Source organism: Suricata suricatta, chromosome 14, assembly GCF_006229205.1.
Source record: "Suricata suricatta isolate VVHF042 chromosome 14, meerkat_22Aug2017_6uvM2_HiC, whole genome shotgun sequence".
Lineage (NCBI taxonomy): Eukaryota > Metazoa > Chordata > Mammalia > Carnivora > Herpestidae > Suricata > Suricata suricatta.
In genome coordinates this window covers 69,846,472-69,852,868 of record NC_043713.1, presented here as the reverse complement: position 1 = coordinate 69,852,868, position 6,397 = coordinate 69,846,472, and the positions used below count along the sequence as shown (strand labels likewise).

The 6,397-nt window shown below is 44.6% G+C and overlaps 1 pseudogene and 1 gene segment (V, D, J or C); both read right to left on the bottom strand.

Moving 5' to 3' along the window:
- Positions 1-6,397, bottom strand: part of LOC115277666 — an 869,742-nt gene that overhangs the window by 753,045 nt on the left and 110,300 nt on the right.
- Positions 1-6,397, bottom strand: part of LOC115278304 — a 12,300-nt pseudogene that overhangs the window by 2,518 nt on the left and 3,385 nt on the right.

Sequence of the window (6,397 nt, the reverse complement as noted above, 5' to 3'; positions counted from 1 at the left end):
GCTTCATGTCCCAGTATGTGGTCTATCTTGGAGAATGTGCCATGTGCACTCGAAAAGAAGGTGAATTTCCTATCTTTAGGATGCAGAGTTCTAAATATATCTATCAGTTCCATCTGTTCCAATGTGTCGTTCAGGTCCATTGTTTCCTTGGTGATTTTCTGTCTGGCTGATCTATCCATTGCTGTCAGTGGAGTATTAAAGTCCCCTGCAACTAGCACCTTTTTCTCAATAAAATTCTTTCTTTCTGTGATTAATTGTTTTATGTATTTGGGTGCTCCCGAGTTAGGCACATAGATATTTATAATTGTTAGCTCTTCCTGATGGAGAGATCCTGTAATTATTATATAATGTCCTTCTTCATATCTTGCTACTGCCTTTACTTTAAAGTCCAGATTGTCTGATATTAGTATGGCTACTCCAGCTTTCTTTTTGCTTCCAGTTGCATGATAGATATTTCTCCATCCCTCTACTTTCAACCTGAAAATGTCTTCCGGTCGAAAATGTGTCTCCTGTAGACAGCAAATAGATGGGTTTTCTTTTTTTATCCATTCTGCTACCATGTGTCATTTGATTGGTGCATTCGGTCCATTTACATTCAATGTTATTATCAAAAAATGTGGGTTTAGAGTCATTGTGTTCTCCCTAGAGTTCATGTTTATAGTGGTGTCTCTGGCACCTTGTATTCTTTGCAATGTTTCCCTCATAGTGTCACTCTTAGGATTTCCTGTAGGGCTGGTTTGGTGGTCATGAATTCTATCAATTTTTGTTTATTTGGGAAAACCTTTATCTCGCCTTCTATTTTGAAAGACAGGCTTGCTGGGTAGAGGATTCTTGGCTGTAAATTTTTTCTGCTCATCACATTGAAGATTTCCTGCCATTCCTTCCTGGCCTGCCAAGTTTCATTAGATAGGTCTGTAACCACTCTGATAGGTTTCCCTTTGTATGTGAGGGCCCTTTTTTCCCTAGCTGCTTTCAGAATTCTCTCTTTATCTTTATTTTTTGCCAGTTTCACTATGATATGTAGTGCTGAAGGCCGATTCAAATTGCGTCTTAAGGCGGTTCTTTGTGCCTCTTGAATTTGAATGTCTATTTCTTTTCCCAGATTTGGGAAATTCTCAATTATAATTTGGTCAAGCATCCCTTCAGGCCCTTTCTCTCTGTCTTCCTCTTCAGGAATTCCTATGAGACAGATGTTGTTCCGTTTAATTGTATCACTCAGATCTCGAATTCTCCTTTCCTGCTCCTGGATTAATTTCTCTCTCTTTTTTCAGCTTCCTCTTTTGCTAGAACTATATCTTCTAATTCACCTATTCTTCTCTCTGCCTCGTCAATCCTTGAGGTGGCTGCCTCCAGTTTATTATTCACCTCACCTATAGCCTTTATCAACTCATCAGTTGATTCTTTGATGCTTTTCTCAACCCCAGTGATTAATCTTATGACAAGTTTTTTAAATTCTTGATCTGATATGTTGTCTAGATCTGCCTTGAGCAGTTCTGTGGCTGTGACTTCTTCCTGGAAGTTCTTCAGGGGAGAGTTTCTTCGTTTTGTCATTTTTGCTAGTTTTCTGTCTCTTGTCACCTCTAGAAAGCTCATTGTGCACTGTGCACCTATTAATATTTCTCTGTTAAAGGAGGCTTATTGACTGTCCAGGGCCTATCGTTTCAGGAAATATTCTCTTAATGGTGTCTCTTGGTTTCTCTTGTTGTGCCAGTGAGTATTTTAATTCCCCACTCTGCAATATTTGGGACTTGCCTTCTTGCACACTTTGGCTTTTTTCTTGGTGTAGTCCTAAGAAGGAAAACAGACAGATAAAACAGAGAGAACAGAAGCACACATACACACAGACAAATCAAACAATGAAACACATCAAAGGGGGGAAAGAAAAGAAAGAAAATGGGAAGGAAAGACACGAACAGAAGAGAAGAAGAGAAAATAAAAAGAAAAGAGAAAGAAGTAAAGAAAAATTTAAAAAAATATAAAAGGGGGTCGGAGATAAAGAAGGACAGAAGACAGTTTAAAAGTGTATGACCAGTTGAGGGGAGAGGTAAGTATGAGATATTGGAGTATATATCTGGGTTGCAAGAAGGTGAAAAAGTAAGGGAGAAAGGAGAAAGGAAAATAAGGAGTAAAAATTTAAAAGAATTAAGTAAAGAAAAAGGACAAAAGGTAATAATGACAAAGAAATAAGTACGAAAAAGGTGAGGAAATTAAAAAAAATTTTATATATATAAAAAAAGAAGCAGCAACTCCTCCTCGTGGATAGGCGTGGTTTGGTGTGGTAGGTCTTGGAGGCTGCTCTCAGAGGCTCCACCTTGGTGTGTATGGAGATTAGAATGGCAGCAAGCCAAGCTCCCCTAATCTAAGCATGGTCGGCCACTCTAATGAGTTCAATCTCCTTGGGCTGCAGTTGAGCCAAATTGTATTTTCCAGGACCGCCTCGGTTCAAAATTCCAGTCCGTGCACGTTTGTGCTATCACAGATGAAATGTATTTGATTTCGTGGCTTGCTTCTTAGGGGGAGGAATCAGTTTGTCTTGGCTCAGGCTGGGATTTCAGCTGCCCCTGCCTGAGGCGAAATGAGCAGCAGGAGTAGAAGTGCGCACCTTCACAGACTCAATTGCGTAGTCCCCATCCCCAGCCAGGATCGCGATTGCATGGGGGAAAGAAAGAAAAAAAAATTGAGTCTCTCTTGGCTTCAGATAGCTGTTGCTCAAGGTGCTGTGCACTGCTGGAAATGAGCTGGGAGCTCCAGCAGCCTAGGTGCGCACCCAGGCCTCCACCCACCGCCGACTCCCAGTCAGGGGGTCGCGCAGGTGTGGGCCTTACCTTTTCCTGTGGGCACCCGGGATTCAGGATTCGCGCAGCCAGTGCAGGGAGAGAGATGCGCCATGGGAATGCGGTGCGTGGTCCTGTTCCCAAAACCAAGTTTGCAGTGTGCGCCTCTAGCGCAGCCACGCCACTTCTCGCTGGGAAGTGCGCACCCCTGGCGCAACTGCAGCCACTGCTGATTCCCTGCCGAGATGGCTTAGGGCTGGAAGCTGTTCCTTCCCTTGAATTACCCTGGTTCGGGATTCTGGCTACCCAGCAGTTATCTATGGAGTGGGTTTCCCTCTCCAAGTGCGGCCAAGGGTTTTTTGCCTCTTCCCCAGTGACAGTACTATGGGCGTGATCAGACTCTCTGTCTCTTCCCTTTGTCTCTCTGGCTCCGCGCGCTTGCCCCACGTTGAGCTGGGGCTCCGGCCTCCCCTTCACATCCCAGGCTGGCCCGGTTTCAGATCTCCCCAGTTCGCACTCACTCACTCAGGTATCCTTGAAGTTCCCTTCTTTCTGCAGTCCGTGTTCTCTCCTTCCGCTCTTGCAGATGAGATGTCCCTCTCAGTTCGATAGAGGGGGTGGACAGAATCTACAGAGCTCCCTTCCTCTCCGCCATCTTGGCCCCTCCCCCAAAACATAGGGTTTTGATACCTTTAGGATAGTAAAACCAAGGTATATATTTCAAGAACTATTAGAAAAACTGGAGTCAAATGGAACAAAACTTAATACCCTGAAAGTGAATGTACCGAGCTGGATGAATATAATTTTCATGACTTTTGTTTAAAACATTTCTGAGTTTTAAAAACATTTTATTCCTTCAGATTTAAGGAAACTTCTCTTAAGTTCACTTACATGTCATGACATGATGAAATATACCTTTGTAAACAAATTAAACCATTTATCTATTCTCCTTACCTGATTCTCCAAGAACTCAGAAACTGTTGGTAAGCATTCTCATATTTTTATGGCAATATATTTATTAGCATCAGTTTGATAACATTCCATTTTTCATGTAACAGAATAAAATCAGAACCGTTGGTCGTATTACCAAGACTTTGATTAGAGAGGCATATTTGAAAGAGATATGCTCATGCATATACTCAGATATGGCCAGACAGCGTTACAGAACTAACATTGACTTTATGGATCCAGTGAAGCCTCTTAGAAGGACCAGCGTGCCCCCTGCTGGCAGAGATCCCAGCCTCTCTTCCCGGTGAGTCAAGAAGGACATTTTCTGGCAGATGCAGGAAACATGGGATATATTGGGACCTCAAGAACAGAGAATTTGCCCACTACTATAGATGCTGCATGTTAAGTCTGACAGCAAGATTTTGGGACAAGTTTCGCTGGACTTTTGGCCTGGAAGGGCTGGTAATGTTCAATCTGGAAGTTTCTTATAAAAGTTCCGGCAAGACAGGTTTTAAAGAGCCTACACGGCTAAATGCTATTTTGCTGCAGTTAGGTAAGTAATCATCACACCAAGTTCTTTTTGAAACTACACTTCTTTTGCAAACAATTACTGTCCATTTGGCTATACGTAGTACAAACGAGTGATTGTAGAGGGACAAAATGTTTCAGTAAAACACATGATAAATACTTGATTCTAATTCCGTTCATTATAACCTAGACGAGAACCTGATTTTCTATAGCTTCCAACACTGTCTGGCTGCAAGTCTCAAAACTAACTTTTTGATTTTTCTCCCACCACCTGAGCTGGACTAACACTGCCCTTTGTTCGGGGGTAAGGACAAGTAAATCTGAAGGACCTGATGTAACTTCAGAGAAAGTTGATGTAACTTCACAGCGCCTCACATAGAGGCAACCTGAATGTTTTTTGTCTCCTTCCCTTTCCCATCCTCCATCCCTGATTTCTTCAAGTCGTGAGGACCCTGACCTTCCTCCACCCTCCATCTATCATCCAGAGCCACAAGTCTGACTGTGGAACCGTCCACAGCCCCTGCTCAGTAACACCTTCATGCTCCCCTGCTGCCTTTTCATTAGCTGTATACAACCAGGATGTCACTACTGGTCATCAGGTTCTAGGGTTCCTCATCAACCTCTCCAATGCTCCAGCTGCAGCCCCAAAGACCTCACCCTTCCACAAGATTCTGGGACACAACTTTCCTTTACAACATGTTTAGGTTCTGTGTCCTCTCTCTTCTCAGTCAACTCCAGGAACATGCGGACCCTTCCAGTTATGTCCACTTGGGACACATGTCCCTAGGACATTTGCAGCACACACTAGGCATTCACTAAGTGGTGTGGATGCACATTATCTAGAGAGTACTGTATCAACAGTCAGACACAGCAAGAATCCTTGTTCCTGATTCTTTCCTTACCTATCACAGACTTTGTGCCCAGGGCAGCTGGCCTCTGACACCCAGGAATTTCTCCTCAATAGGAGAATATCCTAAAATGTGTTCTTGCCAAGGACAGGACTGGGGGTCTGAAATTAAGAAATATGGATAATTTTGCAACCATTGTTCCTTGAAATGGTTCTTAGACTACATTTTACACCAAACAAGGGATGTAGCTGACTCAGCCAAAGAGAGGAGGCTGCAGGAGGCCCCCAATTGCTGGGCAAAGATCAAATTTTTGTCTCACTTCCCCAAACCCCTAGAGCACTGTGTAAGCAATGAAATTCTTGTTCCATGCTGAGCAATAATAATCAGTCTTGTCCTCCACCCTGGACCCCAGTGATTCTCAGGGAGCCAGAATTGCCAGACTTGGAGCCAGAGAACCCATCTGGGACCCCCCCAATGCCAAGTGCTATCATAAAGGATGATTTTAGGGGGCTTTTCTGAGTGATGTTGGTACCAAAACACATAATAACCAGTCTCAATGTTGCTATGCACTTACAGTGCAGGAGATGGTGACTGTCTGGCCCAGGGACCCAGACATTGAAGATGGCTGAGTCAGCACCAACTCAGGACCCTAGAAGGGTGGGAAACAGTAGGATGATGCTGAGATCAGAGACAAGAGGAGAAAACAGGACCCCTCCCCCTGTCTCTGCATCCAGTCTCCTGTGCAGTGAGCAAGTAGGATGAGGCAGAGAGAGACCCAGGCCATGGTGGAGGTCACCACCAATCCTGCCTTCTGTGACCCCACAGCTGAACAGATCTTCCCTGACCTCTCCCTTCCCCTTTCATCATCTGAGAGAGGGAAGGAACATCTACCAAAATGAGACCCCAGCTCTCTGATTTGTCACAGGCCTCAGTTGGTCCCTCATCCTCAGGATGTCAGTGGCGGGCAGGGCAGGGGCTGTGTGGGGCCAGGGGGTGGGGAGATCCCAGATGAGAGCCTGAGCAGAAGGCACAGGCAGTGCCAGGTGGCAGATACCAGGTCTGAGTAACCCTGATCCATCAGAAACAGGCCCCGAGAGACCCCTAGTGTCCACCATTGTGTGACATGGTGGCCAGAGCCCATCCGAAAGTGAGATCCAGCCTCTCCACTGCTCCCTTGCTTGTTCATGGGTCAAGACTGAGCTGCTATCTCTTATACAAACTCCTTTTATATCATGATCAAGTTCAGAACAGTGACAGGGCTCCATGGACAGGTAGTCCCTCTGTCCATAACTCTGGCCA